The following is a 23,984-nucleotide window of genomic DNA, read 5'->3' as shown; positions in this document are numbered from 1 at the left end:
CTTTCTATGTTACATCTCCCATTATAAGATATGGATGGCTTATTTTGTTGTAAAACTACAGGGTGACAGGGCAAAATTCGCATTATAAGATCACATCTTCTTTTAATAAAGAAGTTAAATAAAAATATCACCTCGTTGATGATCAAATCAAATTGAAAATTGTTAAAGATAAACACTTTTCAACTTCATTTGATCATCAACGAGGTGATGATATATTGATTTAACTTCTATGTTGAAAGATGTAATCTTGATCTCCGAGATAAATTCGAGTTGTCCTATAATCTTAGGTTTATGTGATGATTTCTGTTGAGCACATATAAATTTACTAGATTTGTCTCTTATTTATTTTCATTATCATTCAATTGAAGTTTATATTTATGTGTTGATAATTATTTGAAGATAATTGTATGCCTAATTTCTACTATAATTTTAATGATTTATTCATTGTTTTTTGCGTTCATTATGTGTCTTGTTCATCTAACGAAATGTGACTTATCGAATTTGTGGTGTAGTTGCAATAATTTGATTATTGATCATGAGAATCAAGGTTCTGTCAAAAGGGCCCTTTTTAACAAAGAGGTATTTTAATGCTATAATTTGATGTGGCATTGGCATCATAAATTTAGTAAATTTTCATATTTGCAGGGAAAAAAGAAATGGTATCGGTGGATTTTGTTTATTTAAGTAAATTAGTACAAATTAGTGAAAAAACAATGGTTAATAAACTGACTCGTTTCTCCAAATTATACATGATTTGAATTTCTTTTCTCTCTTTTCAGCGTCACTTGTTGGACAACAACCATGAAATTCTTTGCTTCACCGCCTTTTTCGTTTCACGGATTTGTTATGTCACGTTGAATTAAGGTGACATAACAAGTTCGCAAAACAAAAAAGTTGGTGCGCCTAGCATTTTGTGGTCGTCCTCAACAAGCGAAGCCAAAGAGTGATGAGAGAAAATCAAAACATGTGACAAATTATCCATCTTGCATTATTAGCACATGGCATACAACAAGAAGAAACCAAATCTTAGTCCACTTAGTAGGGTTGGCTATTAGCACATGGCATAATGACAAATTAAACATCACTTCTCAAAAGAAAAAATAATATAGCTTCATTTTCTTAAAGAGAGAATAATAATAATAATAATAATAATAATAATAATAATAATAATAATAATAATAATAATAATAATAATAATAATAATAATAATAATAATAATAATAATAATAATAATAATAATAAGATTGGTTTGGGACCTGGGAGTGTGGTCCTCCTTGAGGTCTCAGTCTCAGGTTCGATTCTATCTGTGCCAATTTGAGTGGGCTAATTTAGCTTATTCAAAAAAAAAATTAATAATAATTCTTTAATTGAAAATAGAAATTAAGAAGAAAAGAAAACATGTGCAATCATATGAAGAAAAGAAAACATGTGCAATCATATGAAATCCAGCTGATATGAGTTTGTTAAATCTTTCTGTATAATATATTTTTTTTTCAAATAAGATTAGTGAATGTTTATGGCATATGGAAAATCAAAACCTCAACAATTATTCAAAGTTTAAACTCTAACAAATGAAATGATATAACTAGCACTTCTATGTTCTATTCCTTCACTCAATCCCAAAATCCAAATGAAAGGGGTTACAAAGATATAAATATTTTTTGTAAAGATAGTAAAAAAATTCCATCACACATTTTTAGTTATATATTCTTTACATATATACTCATGCCTCTTGATATCATTAACATATCAAGCTAAACTTTACTAAGAAACATATAAGATGTAATTATGCCAGTAAAGTAGGCTTCTTTAATTGGTATTGCTTAAACCTCTGCCTTGAGTACTCCTTGTAGTCAAAGTCAATTGTATTGACATAACTCTGCAACACACAAAGGAACAAAAAATTGAATTATGATTACCAAGTCATGATTTAAATCGTTAGTCGAATCTTATTATGAATCGTAGAATACATTACTGATAAAAATATAACAACCTAAGAAAAATAGTTAGTGACGGTAACATTATAAGTTTTTTTTTTTTTTTTTTTCTGAGGAAAGGTAACATTATAAGTTGATATGTTGTATACGAACTTCAAAATAATTCATGGCTCGTGTCATAAATCAATCAACAAAAGAAAAGTGCTATACAAAGTTGACAAAAAAAAAAGTAGTTAGCTACGCTAAATTTATGTAGTATTAGAATGAATCGAGATTCCAATAGGGTTCATCTCGATTAGATTCAATCTTTGTAAGGAATTGAGATACGACTCACATGTATCGTAATATACTGAACACATGCATTAAGCTGACATATGTGAGATCTAGAGTAACCATCAAAGTGAAAAAAAGAAAAGAAAAAAAAAACTTACTGAAATAAGTCCCTACAAGCCCCAAAATAGATGTTTTGCAAGAGTGTACTTCTCCACAAGATTCGCTAACTGGTCCACTTCAGCATCACTTGGCTTTTTTTCCTGTGTACAAATTTACAATTAAAAATTTTGAAGGCTTGAATGTGATCTAATTTTAATTAATTTAAAGAGTGCATAAACATCTTGGAAAAATTAGCATGTATTTTTTGAAGTGGCCATTTTCAAGAGTTTCCGAGGATATTTGAACTCAGTTCCTTGAAGTTACAAGGTCAAACTCTTACCGTTGAGCTATGAAGCACAGACACTACTCGGATTAGGTGTGTCATGTCCGACACCGACACATATAAAATTATGTGATTTTCTCAAATTATTAGTGGTGTCGGCGTGTCAGTGTCTGTGTTGAGTTATAAATTAGAATATAAATTGAACAGACGAATGCTAGCTAGCTTCACATCAGATAATAAGGAAGGATAATCGATAGTCTAAACTGTGTTACAATTCTGATTGTCTAGGCCAACCTAAATTTAAGGTAGCAGGGTTCTTACATTATTCGATCACATATATGCATGCTAGTGAAACAACTATTAGAAAAATGGCGTGAATTTTTGTGAGAATATATGAATATAAATTATAAAATATCCAATACCGGATCTCTAACAATCAAATAATGTATTGTCAGAGTGAATTTGTTAGTGAAATGGACTAACCTTCAGAACTCAAGTATGTATGTCTCAGCAATACAGAATGATCTCAAATTTTTTATTGAAAATAGAGGCTGTAAAATGTATGAGCAATTCATTTACCAGGATATTTACTGTAGTCAAGAACATGAGGCGTGTCAGTGTGGTAATTTGCGGCCATTTCACAGAAATGATTTGCAAGGTCATACGCAACAGGATTGTAACTCGAGTACTCGTTGTCCTATATCATTAATAAGTAGAAAAAACATGAATGAAAAGTAAGTTCTAGATCACTATGATGCATGGACACGGACACGGACGAGGGACACGACACGGACACGGGACACGGCTAATTTAGAAAAACGTAGGACACGGACACGGACACGGCTAATCTAATAAAATAAAGTATTTTGTGAGAATAATTTATAAAAAGTCTAAAACGAGAGGCATAATTCATGTTTATTTAAACTTTCAATCAACCAAACAAAGACAAAAATTAACCAAAATAATTTTCAGCCAACAAATACACTATTAGGCTATGTTTGGACGGTGAGAGGAAAGAAACTAAAAGGAAATAATGATTAAGGAATGAAAGTGAAAGGAAAGTAAGATGATTTTTAGGTTGTTTGGAATAAATGAAAAAGTGAAAGGAAAGAAAGATGTAAATTTAGTAAATGACATAAATACCCTTATATAAAGATGGTAATTTACATGCATATCAACATGTAGAAATATATGTTTATTTAATAAAATCAGATATAAAATTAGGTACTTTGAAGAATAACTATGACGGCATGTTAATTGCACAAAGGAATGTTTGTCATTTTCAGAAAAATAATAGTGTATATATTAGAAAAAATAACATGGGACTATACATGATAAAATAAGGGCTATATTGTCTTTTTGGGCTAAAAATTTGTCCACTCCTACTTTCTTCACAAATTTGAGCGGAAAGAATCTTTTTGTGGGGCCCATGTATAAGTTTCTTTCCTTTGTCATGTTCCTTTGTTCCAAACCAAGGAAACTCTTTCTTTCCCTCAACTTTCCCACCCCCTTCACTTTCTTTCCTTAGAAACAAACACCCCCTTAGTGTGCCCACAATAGTCTTTCATGACCAACTCATATAGGACATAAAGTTTGACATATGTATATATAATAAATCATATAGGACAAAACGTGTTGACCAGGTCTTGTGACTTGTGTAAAGGGAACATAGTATTAAATATATATCACCATGTGATAAAAGTTCATACTTGTGTTATTATTATTATATACTTTATACAGGAAAACTTGTGGTCATAAAGTTCAGACACAGTTTTCTATCAAAATGTGTGGTGGTCAAAATTTTAGCAAAACATGAAGCTGCTGACAGATAACGAAAACGATAACGATAGCGATAGAACTTGCATAGCAGCAAAGTGAAAAGTGAAAACCCATGAAATTATAAACAAGAAAATAAGAAAGCAAATTGATAGAAACCTGGAGTAGACGACGACGACATGGAGAGATGACGGGAAGGAAGCAGACGGCGGCGCCAGAAAAGGTGCGGTGGTGTACATGGAGCAGCGAAAACAGGATTAGAGATGTGTGAGTTGGGTTTTATAGTTTCTAAATTGATAGCCCATCCTTGAAACCTAGTTCTCTTCATTTTTTTTTGTTTTTTTTTATTTATTTTATTTTTGTCATGGGCCGTGTCGTACTCAACTGAGCGGTGTCGCATCCGCTGCAATTTTTTTTTGTTGGATACGGCTAGATCCGCGTTTGACGCGAATCGTACATGTGTCGTACAGGCGTCCGTGTCGAAACCGCGCCGGACACGGCGACACAGCGGATCTCAACCGCGTCTATGCATCAGAGGTTCTAGAAAATGATATGACAAATGAAAATTGAAAAGAGCATAGAATGTGGTACTGTAAATCGTTCACAATTTTCCCAACCAAGGTATCAACATTATTACAAGCTTCCAGATCAACATGAATATCCTCATTTTCAAACTGATCATTATGTCCCTCATGCTCCTAAAAAAGAAGGGCATCCTCCCCAATATTGAATCCCCATTCCTCTAAAAAATTACTTCGACCAACACACCGTCAATTACTAACTTGTCAACTAAGGAAACAATCTCCAGAGATGACGTCGCCACCAACACATAGGCATCTTCAAAACACTCTTTTTCCAAGGAACAGATGTCTGTACGTAAATAATGACCATAATCAAGCACACACACTGTTGAGACAAAATCCTTATTTGATGTTTTAAAGATTACAAACATATTATATTTATTTAATCTTGTTATCTACTAATTCATTTTGTGAGAATTTGTTTCATGAGAACAATCTGAGAACGTTCTGGCAAATACGATGAAAATGAAACAGTACATCAAAAGTGAACAAGTCTGCACAGCAAGAAAGCATGGCAAAATAGCATTTAATAAATGTCTCTTGGGCCTTAGGAAAAAGGTTCGACCCATTTGGATCCAAGAAGCCCATTAAAGAATAAATGCACATGGCTTAAAGCATGACATCACTAAAGCAAAGGACAATGACATCATCTGCATTGGGCAACAAGTTATACAGCTCATAACAGCTGGTTATCTCATGCGCAAGCAAGCAACAGTGCTGTAAAAGCCAAGTTGTTCATACAGAACATTCTGAGAACGTTCCGGCTATTTTAAAGAAGAAAAGAGAAATCAATTGAGTCTTTGGACAGCTATCAAAAACGTGTCCAACAGCTCTATTTTCTCCCTTGATCACCAAGACACTCCTCACCTATAAATACAAGGGCCTTTGAAGGTTATAAGCAAGAGTTTTGAAAGCTAATATCTCTCTAAGTGAAAATCATCACTACAAACAAAGCTCTTCGCAAACAAAGCAAATTCCAAGCTCTCTCACTATATCACTTGGATCTTCTCTTTTGAATTTGCTATTGTAAAACTCAAACTACGAGTTGAGTATTTTATTTGATCCACACAAATCTCATTATACAAAGTGTGTTGTATTCTTCTCAAGTCTATTGGGCTTAATAGTTTGAGGTAGAAAATTCCAACCTTTCTTTTGCTAGTGCGCAAAGAATTGTAGAAGCCTGCTGAGGTTGATAATACTGGTGTAAACGGACTGATCTGGTGTGATCAAGATCTTATAGTGCTAGTCAGAAGTTTCTGTTAGCAAGAAAACTATAGTGGATAATCTCACACGAGGTGTGGGGACTGGAAGTAGCCGGGTTTGGTGAACCAGGAAAACTCTCCTGTGTTATTCTTCTTTCTCTCTCTCTCTCTTTATTTAAAGTTACACAACACACACACACTTTATCACACTTACATTAATCTCCACAACATTCTGGTCCAAGATAAAACAATTACTTAAATATTTGACTAAGGTTTAAAATCAGCATATAATATTGTTTTATCATTCTGTCATCATTCTCCAGAACATTCTGGTCTTTGTTAAAATAAACTTATATTTTAACTGAACATCATTTTTCTCATTCTGCTTATAATCATTCTTTAGAACATTCTATTTTGATTAAATTGTTATATACTCTAAACTTGTTGAACTAACGTACACCAAGAACATTCTTGAGTATATAAATCTAAACTTAACTTTCAGGAATAATTTTTAAAAGGGTCACAATTCAAACCCCCCCTTTCTTGTGACGTTTATTGCTTACTTCAATTGGCATCAGAGCCCGGGCTCTACAAAAACACCTAACAAGTGTTGGAGGAAAAGATTCAGGAAGAAGGTAATGTCAAAAGAAAAGTATATACCAGAAGGTCTATCATGCACAAGGCCACCATTCTTCAATGGAAAAAACTATTATTTCTGGAAAGGAAAAATGGAACTATTCCTCAGATCCCAAGATGTGGATATGTGGAAAATAATCACAAATGGGAATCATGTACCCATGACAACTGATGCAACAACAAAGGTGGAAACAATTACACCAGAAGCATCATGGTCAAAAGAAGATAAAGAAAAAATACTCCTAAACTCTAAACCTCGACTCTTTCTATCATGCGCACTAAGCATGGAAGAAAGTGAAAGAGTTGATGAATGTGATACTGCAAAAAAGGTTTGGGACACTCTAAAAATCCATCATGAAGGAACTAGTCACGTAAAAGAAACAAGAATAGACATCGGTGTAAGAAAATTTGAAATCTTTGAAATGAACGAAGATGAGAACATTGATGAAATGTACTCCAGATTCACATCCATTGTGAATGAATTAAGATCACTTGGAAAAACTTATACCACTCATGATCGGATAAGAAAAATATTAAGATGTCTTCCAAGCACATGGAGACCCATGGTTACTGCAATCACACAAGCTAAAGACTTAAACTCTTTAGCCCTTGAAGATCTCATTGGATCATTAAAGGCTCATGAGACGTTACTTCAAGATGATAAACCATAAAGGAAAGGAAAGATGGTTGCTCTAAAAGCATCTCAAAGCGAACAAGAAGATGCCATTACACAAAGCGAAGGAATCAAAGAATCCAATGAAGAAGAAAACATCCAAGGAGAAGCAGAAGACGAACTAGCTCTCATCACAAAGAAGATTCAAAGAATGATGAGAAGAAGAGATCAGATAAAGAAATACTTTCCTAACAAGAAAGACAACTCAAAAGGAGAAATTGACAAAAGTCAAGTAACCTGCTTCGGATGCAGCAAACTAGGGCATTACAAAAATGAATATCCATTAAACAAGAAGACTCAGAAGAAATCTCCCTACTCAAAATCGATGTTTACATGGGATGATCTTGAAGAACCAAAAGATGAAGACACTGAAGCCAACATGGTTCTAATGGCGAATTCAGAAAACGAAGAGGTAATTCTTTTTGACCAACCTCAAGTATACAAAAAGTTAGAAAATAAATTTGATAGTCTTCTATTTGATTCAAACTTTTTAACAAACAAATGTCACTCTTTACAAAAAGAAATTTCTGATTTAAAGGAAGAAAAAGAAAAGCTTCAAACTTTGAATAATGATCAAAAGAAAACTATTCAAAGTCTACAAGATTCTTATTTTCAAGCAACTGAAAAAATAAAAGCCTTTGGAAAAACCAAACTTCCTGAAAACTCTAGGAATGAAAATATTGTTCTTAAAAGAGAAGTCAAAGAACTTAGAAATGATCTTTCACAATTTATAAAATCAACAGAAACATTTCAAAAAATTGTAGGTTCACAAATGGCAGAATTTGACAAAACTGGTTTAGGTTTTAATCAAATTTATGAAAAGTGTCTTATACCACAAAAATTAAAATGTTCATTCTGTAAGAAACAAGGACATCATGAATCTATTTGTTTTCATAAAAAGAGAAAACAAGAAATAAAAGTAGATCAGACTATCTCAGAACATTCTCAAGAACATTCTTTTTCATTAAAAAGAAAAGAATGCTCATATTGCAAAAGATTAGGTCATCTAGAAGTAAACTGTTTTCTCAAGATTAAACACCTTGAGATTTGTGAAGCTAACCAATAAGGACCCACATTTTCATGGGTACCTAAGGAACCACTAACTCAAAATGCAGGGATCCTCACAAGATGCAAGAACAAAGCCATGGTACTTGGACAGTGGCTGTTCTAGACACATGACTGGGGATAAACAATGCTTCATCTCCTTCGTAAAAAAGGAAGGAGGTCTAGTAACCTTTGGAAATAATGACAAAGGACAAATTAAAGGTAAAGGTATTATTGGTAAGAAAGACTCTGCAAAAATTGAGGATGTTCAATATGTTGAAGGTTTAAAACACAATCTATTAAGCATAAGTCAATTATGTGATAGTGGATTTGAAGTTGTTTTTAAACCTAACATATGTATAGTAAAACATACATCCTCAGGTAAGATTTTCTTTACTGCATCTAGAAAGAAAAACCTATATGCTTTATACTTAGATGATATTCCAGCTGAAACCTGTTTTATGACTCTTGAAAAAGATAAATGGATTTGGCACAAAAGAGCTGGACATATAAGTATGAAAACTATTTCTCTAAACTGGATCTTGTAAGAGGACTTCCAAAAATTGATTTTGAAAAAGATAGGATATGCGAAGCTTGTACATGAGGTAAACAAGTTAAAAGTAGTTTTAAAACAAATGATTTTATTTCAACCAAAAGACCTCTTGAACTACTTCACATAGATCTATTTGGTCCTGTTAGAACCGCCAGTTTAAGCGGAAAACAATATGGTTTTGTTATTGTTGATGATTTTTCCAGATATACTTGGGTTCTATTTTTAAAACATAAAGATGAAGCATTTGAAGCATTCAAAACTTTTTGTACATTAGTTCAAAATGAAAAAGAATCCAAAATCATTTCACTAAGAAGTGATCATGGAGGAGAATTTGAAAATGCATTCTTTAAAGACTTCTTTGATGAAAAAGGAATTTTTCATAATTTCTCATGTGCAAGAACTCCACAACAAAATGGAGTTGTTGAAAGAAAAAATAGAACTCTTCAGGAAATGGCAAGAACAATGCTAAATGAGTCCAACGTAGAAAAATACTTTTGAGCTGAAGCCATAAATACTTCTTGCTATATCATAAACAGGGTTTCAATTAGAAAAATTCTAAACAAAACCCCATATGAACTCTGGAAAAATATAAAACCTAACATTTCATATTTCCACATTTTTGGATGTTATTGTTATATTTTAAATGATAAAGAAAATCTAGGAAAGTTTGATTCAAAATCAGATAAAGGAATATTTTTGGGATATGCAACAAATTCCAAAGGATATAGAATTTATAATTTGAAAAATCAAACCATGGAAATTAGCATGCATGTTATTTTTGATGAGTTCGATGATTTAATAATCAACAAAGAAGATGAAGAAGAAATCTCTCAAAAGGAAGATGATAACATTCAAGAACATTCTCCACAAGTTCTTCCAAGAAGCTGGAGAACCATTGGTGATCACCCTCCTGAACAAATCATTGGAGATACATCTGATGGAATAAGAACAAGACGATCATTCATAAATAATGATGTCAACATGGCAATGATCTCTCACATTGAACCAAAGAATATACAAGAGGCAATATGTGAAGAATCATGGGTAAAAGCCATGGAAGAAGAACTCTCTCAATTTGAGAAAAATGAAGTATGGAACCTTGTTCCTAAACCTCAAAATCAATCCATCATTGGAACAAGATGGGTATTTAGAAATAAACTAAATGAAGAAGGAAAAGTTATCAGAAATAAAGCTAGATTGGTAGCACAAGGGTATAATCAACAAGAAGGTATTGATTACGATGAAACTTTTGCTCCGGTAGCCAGGTTAGAAGCAATTAGAATTCTTCTTGCATATGCATCTCATAAAAATATTAAGTTATTTCAAATGGATGTCAAAAGTGCCTTTTTAAATGGATTTTTAAATGAGGAAGTTTATGTTCATCAACCTCCTGGTTTTGAGAACGCAAATAAACCTAATCATGTGTTTAAACTCACAAAAGCACTATATGGTCTCAAACAAGCTCCTCGAGCTTGGTATGAAAGGTTAAGTACATTCTTAATCAAAAATAATTTTTCTAGAGGAAAAATAAATACAACTCTTTTTAGAAAAGATGACAACACAAATTTTTTAATTGTTCAAATTTATGTTGATGACATCATATTTGGTTCAACAAATGAAAAAAATATGCGATGATTTTTCCAATCTCATGCAAAGTGAATTTGAAATGAGTATGATGGGAGAATTAAGATTCTTTCTTGGCTTACAAATTAAGCAAGAATCAAATGGCATTTTTATTTGTCAAGAAAAATATATAAAAGATCTTCTCAAAAAATATAAAATGAATGAAGCCAAAATAATGGCAACTCCCATGCATCCAACATCTAACCTAGATAAGGATGAAAATGGAAAAACTATTTCTGAAAGAGAATACAGAGGAATGATTGAATCTCTGTTGTACTTAACTGCCAGTAGACCAGATATTGTTTTTGCTGTTGGTTTATGTGCACGTTTTCAAACTTCTCCAAGAGAATCCCATTTAACTGCTGTAAAAAGAATTTTTAGATACCTAGTAGGTACTACTGATCTTGGCCTTTGGTATAGCAAAGGTTCTTGTTTTGATCTTATAGCATACTGTGATGTTGACTATGCTGGAGACAAAATAGAAAGAAAAAGCACAAGTGGAGCATGTCAGTTTCTTGGGAATGCACTTATAAGTTGGTCATGCAGAAAGCAAAACACTATTGCTCTGTCAACTACAGAAGCAGAATATGTGTCAGCAGCCAACTGTTGTTCTCAAGTTCTTTGGATTAAAAATCAACTTGAGGATTTCTCTATAAGGTACACAAATATTCCAGTATTTTGTGACAATACAAGTGCAATAAATTTATCAAAGAATCCCATTCAACATTCAAGATCAAAACATATTGAAATTAAACATCATTTCATTAGAGATCATGTTAATAAAAAGGAACTTGAATTAATTTTTGTTGATACAAAAAATCAATTAGCTGATATCTTTACTAAACCTTTAGTTGAGGATCACTTTAATTTTATTAAAGAAAAATTACACATTATTCAAAATCCTTGCAAAAGGTCCAAATAGGAAGAGTCTTCTCTTCATCAGAATATTCTGAAAACATTCTTGAAAGAAACACCCTCCAAGACAGACTTGAGGGACACGTCTCAACCATGTCCTTTCAAAAAAGTTTCTTCTACTTAACCTAGTCTCTAGGTAGAAAAGAAATTACCAATATAAAGAAAAATTACAACTCATTAATGCTCTTGTTCCCTCTCTCATCATTAAACCACTAAAAGTCACTTCTCACCTTTTTCCTCTCCCAAAACCGGTTTCTACTTTCTCTCTCTAAAACTTCCCACTCTCTTCTTTCTCTGAACCGTCTCATCTTTTTCTCTCAAACCACCACTGTACACCACTTCCTTCACCACACATGGCTCGAACCAAAGGTGCCGGAAGCACTAACCATGACAACTCATCTCCACTTATACCATCTCCAACTCGTTCTCCTTCTCCACCGTCTCCTCCGACGAAACCACCATCATTCCCCACATCACCACGTTTCGATTTAACTCCACCACCAACCAAAGAAACTACTCCATTCGAAACTCCACCACAATCTCCGCTCAAAAACACTGTTGAACAGACCATGCAAGATGGTTATCTCACCACCGAAACCACACCAGAAAAAACTCCATCGAAGAATGATGAAGAACTTCCTTTCATCCCTGACCCAGAATCTTTCCATCCTCTTCCGATGGTTGTGTATGTTGAACCACAACCAACATTTGTCAACCTCAATCTCAACCCACCAACAGAAGCTGTTGATTGATGTAGTTTTTCTACATGTCATATAACTATGTACACATGAGTATATATAGGATCGTTTTCCACAGGGAGTTGCGGTATATCATAAGCGTGTTCACAATCTTTCACATTAAGGTATCATTTATAAAATGTTTGTTTGTAACACTATATCCATAGATGACAAAAGTAAAAACGAGAAGAGATCGAACTATTTCGCTTGCGGTATAAGATAACGAGCAAGCATAACAGCAGCAATCTCTCGATCGATTAACAGACTCTAGCTTTATAACCAATATTATTACAATCATTTCTACAACATCCTTCGTGTCCAAAGTGACATCGTTATTTCTAAGTTAGCGTTTAAACATTCGTGTCCAAATCCTTTAAACGATAACAAAGTCGATCGGATAACTTAATCGACCGTGTCCAGCCTGATTAAGTATCCGAAAGCATTAAAATCTTGATTAAAAGTAATTATCAAAGGTTTACAAACTTGTTAAGAGTGATATAACATAAGATAGATTATTATTCTAGTTCTAGATTCAAGAGTTCGTGTCCAAATCATCTTGAATCTCTTTGAAAGCATTATAAGCAAGAATAACAACAATATTGAATCATTAAGCTAGAACCTTATATATTAAAAGATCAAAAGATTACATAATAGCTTGATTGTTACCTCAATACTACAAAGAAGGTGATAGTTACACATAGACATGTAAACTAATGCAAGGAATGAAGGAAAGATGAAGATTCCATGCCAAGATCCTTGATGTCTCAATGAATCTAGGGTTGAATCTACTCCTTAATCACTTGCTTTGTGTTTCTCTCTTTGAAATAGCTCTAACCTCTCTCTAAAAATGTATAAAATGTTTCAATGGAATAGTGAATAGTCTAGAGAGAGGGAACACTTGTATTTAAATGGGCTGAAAACGTGTAATCTCGCTTAAGCGAGATACATCTCGCTTAAGCGAGAAGCCTAAATATCTAGCCATGGCCAATGAAGTCTTGCCACGTAGCCCTGATCCTTGATGAAGTTGCATCTCGCGTAAGCGAGTTAGAACTCGCGTAAGCGAGGTTGCTTCAAACTTAAACCGCCTTTGAATCCTGCTTGAGCGACTTGGAAGCGAGATGGGAGCGAAATTTACAATTGTTCCCTGGAGAAATCTCGCGTAAGCGAGATGATCTCGCGTAAGCGAGCTTCTAAAATCCACAAGCGACCCTGGAAGCGAGATGCAAGCGAAGGTTGAGCTTCTCCCTGGAGGAATCTCGCTTAAGCGAGATGACCTCGCGTAAGCGAGATTTGCTTGGTTCACACACTTGAGTTTTGGTCCTTGCTTGTCATTTCCTGCATAAATTGGGTAGAATTAGGCATATAAAGCATAAATGGTATAATTACAACAATTGATTGCTTTTCCGTAGATAACTTGCATAACAAGTCACTAAAAATGCCTCTTTTAACACATGAAATATTTTACTTTTGAGCACTTATCAAACTCTCCCCAACTTAGCTTTTTGTTTGTCCTCAAACAAAAGAATCAAAAGGAAACTCACAAGGCTTTGGACAAGCTTTCTAGCACAGTACCAAACAATTCAAATCAAATAAAAATTTTCAAGTGGTGATTCAAATGTGAAAGCATCGGCAAGCATGAAGTTCTCCATTATTCCTAGCACAGCTATAAATGTGAAACAAGTCCTAATCACAAAATACACATCATAAACTTCAAAACATAAACATAACTATCTATGAACCACACCTAACACACTTCTTTAGAAGTAAATGGAATACCAAGATAACAATAAGTAAGGTAATGAACACACATCCAACAATCATGCTAACATCCTATTTAAGTTAGGTGTCCATCCAAATATCGTTTCAAAAAGCATAAAAGCATGGATCAAAAGGTCTTGCAAGGGTTATAACTTGGCCGGGCTACAAAAGAAATGTCATATGTGGGGCAATTGATCAGAAAGCCTATCAAAGAGGAACATTCTTTGTAATACAACTTGAAATTCAATATCTTCCCTACCAATAATTACAACCTTTGATGATTAACAATCAAACCAATAACCTTGACAACTTATTCTATTTTTGATTTTTTTTTTCTTTTTCTTCTTTTTCTTTTCTTTTTCAAATGTACAACTTTTCTTTGATTCGATGTTGTCAGGTTATTTTACAATTTCACCAGAACTTAACATATAATGCCTCCTTTTTCTCCCCAACTTGAATACAACAAAACTCTAATTGAATGTTCCCCTATCCTAAGGCAAGGGACACAGTACAAAAAGGTTAAGGGTTCAACAAAGTAAAATTATCAAAGTCCTATAAGATTCAACCATGAACTGGATTTTTGAAAATTTTCAGGCAAATTCAACAAGCATTGTGCTTATGAATATTGACATTTCATGTTTGAGGACTTGATTCATTTGGCTCAGATTGGGGTATCAGATACTCGCTTTTCTCACAGGTAGGCTTTATGTGGTCAAGTAGGTTACTCTCAATTCAAAAAGTGCCTTGATCCTTTCCATGCTTTCAAACAGTTCAAAATAATTATCAGATTTAACATAACTAAAACAAGTTAGACGGTGATTATCGGTCTCCAGCATATATACAACAGATTGAAGCTACCTCGCATATATGTTAAGTACTAAGTGGTTCAAAAATATTTATGTTTATGAGAAAAAATTAAATGATATATATTTTGTGCAAAGTACAAATTTCACATTCATAGTAACACCTAGAACAACAAGAAACCAATACCTTGGCTTAGCGCTTTCTCACAATTCATATCATTACCACACACCTGCTTATGCTCAATAATTGGCTCCTTGGAGCACTTTAAACTTTGATGACTTGATTCATGAGCAATTTTTCTTTTAGCGAAACACAACCAAGATTAAACAAAAATTTTCATCCAAAGCAATAAGTTAAAAACCAAACAACAAGCTAAGCTATTTAACCCATAATAAAATTAAAATTAAACCAAAATATTGAACACCCAAAACCGTGCTCAAAAAGTATAAGTTCAAAAGCGATAAATTGTTCCAGCATAAAAATAAAAACATAAACTAAGGAGTCAAAGCAGAAGTCAAAACAACTAAACATCACTAAAATAACCAAGAGATGCAGTCAGTGTGCCGCATCATCATCCATGTCATCAGATGGATGGAAAGTGGCTGTCCTCTCTGGATCATCATCAACACCATGATCAGCACCTTCTCCACTGCCCCCTCCTGGGTAAATTGGCCTGTCCCCAGGCCACATGCAAGAGTCATGGTACTGTGCCGGAGTGAACATGAAACACCCAGGGTCCATGTGAGAATCATAAAGATGAGAATAGATGCCCTGGCTGCTGCGGAAGATAGCAGCCTGCTGATCCATTATGTGATTATCTCTCAACTCTTGCCTTAAGGCTCTATTCTGCGCATTCTGCTCATGCTGAGTCATCCAAGCCTGCAAAGAAGCAAAATCAAAAGTGTCGGGCTGCTGAGGTGGTGGCATAGTCTGGTGAGGATCATCATGCTCTGGAAAGTCCTCAGGTGGGGGTACTTGAGAAGAAGAAGCGGCACCTTTGGTTAGTGCTCTGGAAATGTAACCCCGAATGTACTTGTCATCAATGGGAGAAACCAGCTCTTCTGAAAAAGGTTCGGTGACTGGCACCTGATGATGCTTAAGCAATCCCATAATAAATCCAGGAAAAGCAAGTCTAGTCTCTGGGCCTGCTACACCACCGAGAGCTACATGCTTCAGCTCTCTTGAAATAATTGCAGCCAGATCCACCGGCCTTCCTTTGCAAATATGCCAAATCAGAGGAGGCATCACTTTCTTAGGAGTTGTGGTGACATGGCTTTTTGGCCAAACATTATGAACTAAGAACTTAAACAGAATCCCAGCTTTTGGCCTCATATCAGTGAAGGCTGCCAAATTACGGTTACCCGCTTTGGACTCAGTATATGTCCTACCCGGTAGCAAAATCTCCCTCTCAATCTTACCAAGATTCCAATCAGCAGCTCTCTCTCTTTCCCCATAAGGACACAAGGCAGGTGTGTCAGGGTCATCAGACTCAGGTAAGGTGTAAGGGTTGCCTAAGTATTCATTAATCGCATCCCTATCGAAGTGGATGGTCTTTCCTCTAACCATGGTGCTGTAAGAAAACGCAGCATGCATTTCCTTAGCATCACAATCTGGTAAAGAATTGGCATAGAACTCTCTTAAAAGGTCCAGGTTGATTTTTGGGTAGGGGTTAATGAGTTTCTCCCACTTTCTCTCAGTGAACACAGCTGCAATGTCCGCATACTCACCCTCAGGGTTAATCCGGAAAATTTTGTCATGCCAAGTTTTCTCTTTTTTCAGCTCGAGAAACCTGGCATAGGTTTTGTTTGAAGTGTAAATGGTACGGTCTGGGTTTCTGGGTAAGGGTGCAGGACGGTCTACAACACCGGATGAGGAAGCAGTGGTTTTTCGTTTCTTGGTTTGTTGATTTTTGGGTGCCATCTGCAAAACAACCAGGAAAAACCATATACAGTATAGAACAATGATTAGCACATGTATGGAATCAAAATGGGTTAAGGCAAATAGACTTTAAAGACATAGGTACAGACAATCTCGCTTGTGCCTCGCTTGAGCGAGTTGCAAGCGAGATTTTTCCAGATTTCACTTGAAGACTCGCTTACGCGAGATTTTTGGTAAAGAATCTCGCTTGCGCGAGATTGTTCTGCACCTGCGAAAAATGACCCATTTCCAGCATAACACAACCAAAAACACAAAATTTTCAACAGAATTCAACCTCAATCCTCTACTAACCAAACCAATTCATGAAAAGGAACCAAAATCAAGACTTGTGCTCAACATTCAATCAAAACCCTTATTTTTCAAATATTTCAAAATGGGTTAAAATATACAAAATTGAATGTTGAAAAAAAACAGTGATGATTTTGATTCATTTGCATTGTTATGAACCTAAAGAAACAGTCTCTAAACACATCAAAGTTACTAACCCTAATCCTAGCCAATTCTACACATGTTCAAGAACATGAAACTTTTAAAATAAAAACAGAGTAAAGGCATGGGTTCAAACCTGTTAGTGATGATGACTGCTGTAAAATGAATGGAACTAATGCAATGAATTGCTTGAATTGAAGTTTGTGTTAGTGTGTGTGAAAGAAGAGAGAAAAAGAAATTTGATGTGAAGAGAGAAAGAAACCGTAACAAATGGAAATGAGTGGGTGTGTGGTTAAGGGGAGTTATGGCATATGTTGGGAACCGTTTTAAACCATCTCGCTTGCGCGAGATTAACTCGCTTACGCGAGATTTCTCCCGTAACCAACAATTCAAAAATGCAACAATCTCGCTTAAGCGAGATTAACTTCGCTTGAGCGAGATTTACCCAGATATGCTTCTTGCTTTGCTTTGCAATGCTCATGAAATTATTCCTAAATGCATTAAAACATGAAAATACTTACAAAACTGGGTGTGACTCCCAGCAAGAGCTTGTTTTACGTCATGAGCTCGACGCATTTTGAAGAAATCACGGTTCGATTAGTGAAATCGTCGACAAACACCGATCAATTTCACCACCGAAATAGGGCTTAAGCCTTTGCCCATTAACGGTCCAGTTGGCTTTTGTGACTGGGTCCTCAAGCTCAACAGCTCCATATGGTTTGACCTCTTTAACCATGAAAGGTCCGGACCACTTAGACTTCAATTTGCCCGGAAACAGTTTTAGTCTTGAATTGAAAAGTAACACCATTTGCCCCGGCATGAATTGTCTCAGTATGATCTTCTTGTCATGATACTTCTTGGTCCTTTCTTTGTAGAGCTTTGAAGATTCATAAGCTTGATTTCTCAATTCTTCAAGCTCATGCATTTGAACTTTTCTTCTTTCACCGGCCTTATCTTGATCAAAGTTTAAGAACTTCAATGCCCAAAATGCTTTATGTTCGAGCTCGATCGGTAAGTGACAAGATTTGTCATAGACAATTTGGAAAGGAGTGAGGCCTATAGGAGACTTGTATGCAGTCCTATATGCCCACAAAGCTTCATCAAGTTTAGCCGACCAATCCTTCCGAGATGTAGAGACCGTCTTCTCAAGTATTCATTTGACCTCTCGGTTGGAAACTTCGGCTTGTCCATTCGTTTGCGGATGATACGGTGATGCTACCTTGTGCTTGACTCCATAATGATCTAGTGCTTTGGCAAGTTGTGCATTGCAAAAGTGTGACCCTCCATCACTAATGAGAACTCTTGGTGTACCAAACCGGGTGAAAATATTCTTCTTTAGGAACTTCACTACCGTCTTGCTATCTGCTTTAGGCGATGCTACGGCTTCCACCCACTTTGAAACATAATCAACAGCTACCAAGATGTACTCATTTGAATATGATGAAGGAAAAGGGCCAACAAAATCTATACCCCAACAATCAAACACTTCCACTTCAAGGATGAGTTGTAGAGGCATCTCATTTCTCTTTGACATTGATCCGGTTCTTTGGCATTCATCACAATGCTTGCAATGTAAATTGGCATCTTTGAAAAGAGTTGGCCAATAGAACCCGGATTGAAGTACCTTTGCGGCTGTTCTCTCCCCGTTGAAGTGACCCCCATAGGGTGAATTGTGACATTGCCATAGGATCTTCTTTGCCTCTTCATCATCCACACACTTACGCAAGAGATTGTCCGCTCCAATTTTGAACAAATAAGGCTCATCCCACACATAGTGGTTAGCATCATGGAGGAACTTCTTGCGTTGTTGCCATTCAAAATCTTCCGGAATGAACCCGGTTGCTTTGTAGTTCACCATGTCGGCAAACCACGGTCTCACATTGATTGCAAGCAACTTTTCGTCGGGAAATTCTTCACGAACTTCCGGTTCATTCTTGGTTACCTCATTGTTTGTCAACCTTGAAAGGTGATCAGCTACAAGATTCTCCGTGCCTTTCTTATCTTTGATCTCTAAGTCAAACTCTTGAAGCAACAACATCCAACGGATGAGCCTTGGCTTTGAGTCGGACTTAGTAAGGAGATACTTGATAGCTGCATGGTCAGTATAAACAACAATTTTGGAACCTGCAAGGTAAGAACGAAATTTCTCCATTGCATAAACTATTGCAAGTAACTCTTTTTCAGTTGTGGCATAATTGATTTGTGCCTCATTTAAAACCTTCCTTGCATAGTGAATAGCATGAAAAATTTTGTCCTTGCGTTGACCCAAGACCGCACCAACAGCATAATCACTTGCATCACACATTAATTCAAAATTTAAATTCCAATTAGGAGCAATGATTATTGGTGCAGTGGTCAATCTTTCTTTCAAAGATTCAAATGCATCAAGACATTCATTATCAAAAACAAAAGACTTATCTTTGTTGAGCAAGTTGCTCATAGGCTTTGCTATCTTTGAGAAGTCTTTAATGAATTTCCGGTAAAATCCGGCATGACCAAGAAAACTCCGAACACCTTTGACATTCACCGGTGGTGGAAGCTTTCCAATAACATCGACCTTTGCTTGGTCTACCTCAATACCCTTAGCAGAAATCTTATGACCAAGGACAATACCCTCGGTAACCATGAAGTGACATTTCTCCCAATTGAGCACCAAGCTAGTTTCAATACACCGCTTCAGGACAGTATCCAAGCTATTCAAACACATATCAAATGACTAACCGAAAACTGAGAAATCGTCCATGAACACCTCCATGCATTTACCAATAAAGTTGGAGAAGATTGCTTGAACACACCGTTGAAAAGTTGCGGGTGCATTACACAAGCCAAATGACATTCATCGATAAGCAAAAATACCAAAGGGGCAAGTGAAAGCCGTCTTCTCATGATCATCTGGGTTCATTGCGATTTGATTGTAACCGGAGTAACCATCTAGGAAGCAATAAAAGGATTGACCGGAGAGTCTTTCAAGCATTTGATCCATGAAGGGCAAGGGGAAGTGATCCTTCCTTGTTGCTTGATTGAGTCTTCTATAATCTATACACATCCTCCATCCGGTGACGGTTCTAGTTGGGATCAACTCATCTTTATCATTAGTGATCACCGTCATACCTCCTTTCTTGGGAACTACTTGAACCAGGCTTACCCAAGCACTATCCGAGATAGGATAGATCATGCCGGCTTCAAGCAACTTCACTACTTCCTTTCGCACCACCTCTTTCATGTTTGGATTTAAGCGGCGTTGTGGTTGTGCTACCGGCTTGAAGTTTTCTTCCACCATAATCTTGTGCATACAATAAGATGGACTTATCCCTTTCAAGTCGGATAATTTCCACCCTATCGCTTCCTTGTTGGCCTTGAGGACCTCTACCAACTTTGTTTCTTCATCGATGGACAAGGAGCTACTAATGATCACCGGTTTTGTACCATCTTTCTCAAGAAAAACATATTTCAAATTAGATGGTAAAACATTTAATTCTACCTTGGTGTCATCAACTTTTGCTTCTTCCTTGGATTCTTCTTTCAAATCTTCAAGTATGGCTTGATTAGGAAGAACCTCCTTCAAGGAATCTAGCTCCTTCAAACACTCTTCAATGGCACTTGCTTCATCTTCATCAATAGCATTGAGTGCATCCACCAAAGCACTCTCAAGGGGTGTTCTATTGTGCAATTGCTTCCGCGTAGTCAAGATGACTTCTTCGGTTGCATCCATTTTGAAACATGAACCCTTGTCTTTCGAGTACTTCAAAGCTTCTCGGATGTTGAAGGTAACCTCTTCATCATTTACCTTGACCTTCATGATATTATCATCAAGATCAATCATCATCCAAGCCGTTTGCATGAAATTCCTTCCCATTAAGATAGGCACATCCTCATCTTCTTCGACATCCATAACCACAAAGTCAGTCGGAAAAATAAATTTGTCCACTTTTACAAGAACATCTTCGGCCATACCTAGTGGTTTTGCAAAGGATTTGTCGGCCAATTGCAACATCATCCTAGTCCGCTTTATACAAAGGTCACCAACTCTTTTGGCAACGGACAAAGGCATGAGATTGATGCTTGATCCAAGATCAAGTAGTGCTTTACCTACATGTGTTGTGCCAATAGCTACCGGTAGAGTGACTCTTCCCGGATCTTGCTCTTTCTTAGGCAACGTTCTTTGAATAATAGCACTACAATTGGCATCAATTTGGATCGTCTCTTCATCGTTGACTCTTCTTTTCTTGGAAAGGATATCTGTCATGAACTTCGCATAGACCGGCATTTGCTCCAAGGCTTCTGAGAATGGTATATCAATTTGCAACTTCTTGAAGAGTTCAAGAAACCTTGCGTATTGCCGCTCTTTGTCTTTCTTCGATGGAGCATGTGGGTATGGTAAGCGTTGAGCCACCACTTGCTTCTCAACTTCTTGTTTCTTCCCTTTATCTTTCCCCACATCTTTATTCTTCCTCTCCATCTCCTCTTGTTCCACTAGATCTCTTTTTTGATTTTTTTTGTTTTTCAACTAATTCTTCTTTATTCTTTATATACACTTCCTTCTCTATCTCTTCCTTATCCTCCTCGAACTTCTCTTTTACCTCCTCATTGACAACTTCATCATCCTTCTCTTCAACAACAATATCTACACCTACCCCTTTACCTACTACTCTACCACTCCTTGTAGCAATAGCTTTTGACTGCTATGCCTTGTGATGCTCCTTAGGATTTGGTTGAGTGTTAGCGGTGAAAGTTCCCACTTGCAGAGGACCTTGAGCCATTTGTTGTGCTAACTGACCAACTTGCGTTTCAAGACCTTTGATGGACGCGTCGGTGTATTTCTGGTTAGCCATGGACATTTGCATGAATTGCTTCAAGGTTTCTTCGGTGCTTTGGGAATTGTTAGGTTGTTGGGGGTTATTTGGTGGTGGAAATTGGTATTGATTATTGAATGGTTGTTGGAATTGAGGGAAAGGTTGTTGGTAGAAGTTTGATTGCGGATATTGGTAGTTATTATTGTAAGGTGTTCTCCAAGGTCTTTGTTGGTTTTGATTGGCCGGATATCTTCCTTGGAAATTGGAAGTACCCGAATTTTGAGCTTGTTGTGAAGTTCCGGCTTGTTGTGGTTGGTTTGGTCTTTGTTGGTTTCCCACATAATTTACCTCTTCTTCGAAAGAACCGGGTGTGGGACAAAAGCCGGTGGGATGATCTCCCGTGCAAAGCTCACAAGCATTTACCTGAGATGTTCCTCCTTCTTGTTTGAGAGATTCAAGAATTTGTTTTGGCATAGCTCTCATCTCCTTTTGCATGGCTTCTATTTGTTGAGTGAGAAGCTTATTTTGAGCCAAAACTGCATCGTTTGCTTCTAGTTCAAGGATACCGGCTTTCCTTTGATTAGGATTCCGGTTGTGAGAAGATTTTCTTGTGTTGAGAGCCATTTGGTTAATGATTTTGACAGCATCAGCTGGACTTTTCAAAGCAATAGATCCTCCAGCACTTGCATCTAGCATCGTCTTGGACATGTCTTGCAGCCCTTGACGAAATAGGTAGATTTGCATCTGGCTATCATAACCATGCTTAGGACAGCTCCTAAGCAAAGACTTGTATCGCTCCCAAGCATCACATAGAGACTCACTTTGGCCTTGAGAAAAAGTTGTGAGTGATGTTTTAGCTTCAAGATGCCTATCCTCCTGAAAGAACCTCTCTTGAAACATTTTCTCCAATGCAGGCCAATCTTTCATAAAAGAAGTAGGTTGATCTAAGTACCACTCCTTAGCCTTACCAATCAAAGAGTGAGGAAATAATTTGCAAAACATTGGTTCTTCCTCATCTTCCTTCATACCAAGAGTGTTGGAACAAAATGTGTTTAACAATGAACCTTAAAGGGTTTTGATGATAACAAGGTATTAAAAATTGTAAATTGGACTAGCTAATATTTGTTCAAGTGTACAGGACCATAATTATAAAGTTACATCATCATTGGTTCTGAATGAGCAAATAAAGAGCTATGGAAACAACAAAAATTTGAAGCTTGGACGCTCCTGAAGGCATCTTGCTACTGAAGAGAAAAAGCGTTCCTGAAGAAATAGCGCTCCTGAAGTAAGCTGCTCCTGAAGAATAGTGCTTCTGAAGACAAGAGGTCCAGAAGCCACATCATCAGAAGCTGCGTCATCAGAAGCTGCAGAAGTCATATCATCAGAAGCTGCATCATCAGAAGCTGCCTCATCAGAAGCCATTTCACCAGAAGCTGAATATCAACTGGATTTGCAAAGAATCAAGAATTGAAGAATTATCAATGCAAAAGCTGTCTATTGGATTCGAAAACACAAACAAAGGATTAGTGGAGTTTTGCAACGGTCATTTCAAAGGTGTTTGAAGGCTTGTGCTTGCAATTTGGACGAAAGCGTTGACATTGTACTTTGTACGAATTGTACAACCACGTTCTCCACTACTCTGTTTTGTGTCCACGCTACAAGACAAGAAAACAGCTCCAGAATACGGTTTCGCCTGCATAGATGTTCCTTTGGATAAGGAATGGATTTCAAATTTGTTCTTCATAGGACAACAGCCAAATCAGGCAAAAGATTATTGGTGAAAGATCAAGCTTCAACAACGACTCTTTGGTGTGCTGGCAATTTCACAACGTCTCTCTCACACCTCTATATAAAGGAGTGAAGACCTAGAGAATTGGTAATGCAAGAACGCTGAACGAAAGACTCACAAGGTTTTCACAAGTACCAAACC

At 36.3% G+C, this 23,984-nt stretch overlaps 1 protein-coding gene across 1 annotated transcript in view; it reads right to left on the bottom strand.

The window, feature by feature from the left end:
* Nucleotides 1-1,577: 1,577 nt before the first annotated feature.
* LOC146914697 (putative choline kinase 2) overlaps nt 1,578-23,984 on the bottom strand; it is a 60,084-nt gene continuing 37,677 nt past the window's right edge. Inside the window, exons 8-9 of the transcript XR_015014358.1 lie at nt 2,369-2,470; nt 1,578-1,879 (exon numbers count right to left, since the gene is read on the bottom strand). The gene's annotated coding sequence lies outside the window, so the exon portion shown is untranslated. The remainder of the gene's footprint in view (nt 1,880-2,368; nt 2,471-23,984) is intronic.

Source organism: Medicago sativa, chromosome 6, assembly GCF_051527215.1.
Source record: "Medicago sativa cultivar Bolivia chromosome 6, Bolivia_mono, whole genome shotgun sequence".
Classification (NCBI taxonomy): domain Eukaryota; kingdom Viridiplantae; phylum Streptophyta; class Magnoliopsida; order Fabales; family Fabaceae; genus Medicago; species Medicago sativa.
This window is presented reverse-complemented; position numbering and strand designations above follow the sequence as displayed.